The sequence below is a fragment of the Amphimedon queenslandica genome, unplaced genomic scaffold, assembly GCF_000090795.2.
Source record: "Amphimedon queenslandica unplaced genomic scaffold, v1.1 AMPQUscaffold_13276, whole genome shotgun sequence".
Classification (NCBI taxonomy): domain Eukaryota; kingdom Metazoa; phylum Porifera; class Demospongiae; order Haplosclerida; family Niphatidae; genus Amphimedon; species Amphimedon queenslandica.
The window spans coordinates 140,747-142,547 of NW_003546488.1; positions in this window are offsets into that span (position 1 = coordinate 140,747).

The window sequence follows — 1,801 nt, forward strand, 5'->3', positions numbered from 1 at the left end:
CCATTAAGACAGTGTGGAGAATCAGTCCCATTTTGAACATTGATGTTGATTTGCCGAGCAGTAGATGTACTGTAGCAAACAAAGAGATTATATAGCAACAAAATTTTGATCATCTTCACCAAGTTCAAGTTGCAGGTGAAGATGCATTACATGAAATGGTTTTTATAATCAGTTATTGAATATGAAAGAACCAGGTTGTCTATATTTACTAATTGTTTATGTTTTTCTAATTGTCTAACTGTAAACCAATGTCTACTGATTGTCAATATTTGCTAAATGCCTATAGACCTATGAAAAATTAACGGTTGTCAAAAGGATATCATCATGTAGAGGGACTAGATCTTAAGCAAGTACTAGCATTCAATTCACATACTGAAAGGCATTAAGGCAAGCCTTAGCAAAATATATTCTGAATACTTAATGAAAAAATTTACTTATCAGCAATAAATTTCTATGAACAAAACCTATGATTGCAATTAATATCAAAACTAATTTAATCAGCAATTAATTAAATGATCCATAATTGTCAACTTGACTGTCCAATAGTCGTGCTGGGAGACTATCACTGCACTCGTTATTATTGGAGACAGCATGATTTGTTTTAGGGAAAACCTTTTTATAAGCATACACCAGCAAATATCCTAGTGGTATCAGTATAAGCACAAGTATCAGCACACCAATAAACTTTTCTGTAATTTTATCATCCCTGAAATTTGCTTCAGAAGGCTTGTGGATAAATATCAAATACTCTATTCCCATTAGAAAATTAATCATAAGGAGATCAACCAAGAGAAATATGTCCAACTGGTTGTGGTGCCAGTTTTGAAAAGGATGACACATTGAGTGTAGCAGGAGGACCAGGAACAAGATAGCACCTTCATAGCTGTTATTCCACGCTAGACCATTCAGATACTCACCAGGAACTATGAGTATACGATACAGAAAGAACAGTCCAGCAAACGAGCGACAGTTGTCTCTGAAGCAACCTTGAAATGAGTCCAGGAATGGTTTCATTTTCATCCTCAGTATATGAAGAGTGTATGTTAGCCTATTCCTCCTCAAGTTGATCCTTCCACTGAACTGAATGAGCAACGGCTCAAATATCAGTAAAAGAGGAGGAGGTAGTATTATGCATACAAAACAGAGCAGGGCTGGTATGGCATACATCAAATGAGAATCTTTCATGAAGCTGAGGTTCCCATTATAAAAAGGGACATATATTTTCTGATGAGCTATGGATATGTATGATGGAAAGAGTATCTTCATTGTTATTATGAGGCATCTGTAATAAGAGAGAACAAGAAATGCAGTCAGACCATTGATGACTGAGCCACGGATATTACGCTTACCACATTTGTGACAGAATTTAATGCAGGCATAGAACGAGTTTAGCTTCAAAACGACAATGGTGGCAATGATTAGAAAAAAGGCATAGAAAGTAGATACATATTTTAGTATTAGCATGTCCAAAACTGTTGCCTTTGGCATTACACAGAATGATATGTTGTCATTTTCGAATACGTCAAAATCAAAAGTTCCATAAACCATTTTTAAAAACTCGAAAGTGTAGAGTAGAATACCTTTGTTCTCCCTCACAATGACTGGATAGACATTATTAAATTGATTGTTGAGTATTTGAGCATAGAAGATGAAGGAGTACAGTGCACCAGAAGTGAGATTGACATCAAATAATGTTATAAATAAAAATATGACAGTGACTGGCAGGATCTCTGATAACAAGTAAAATGCTATTCCACTTGAGCAGTTGTTAGTATCACCACATTTAAAAGTGGGAGAGTGG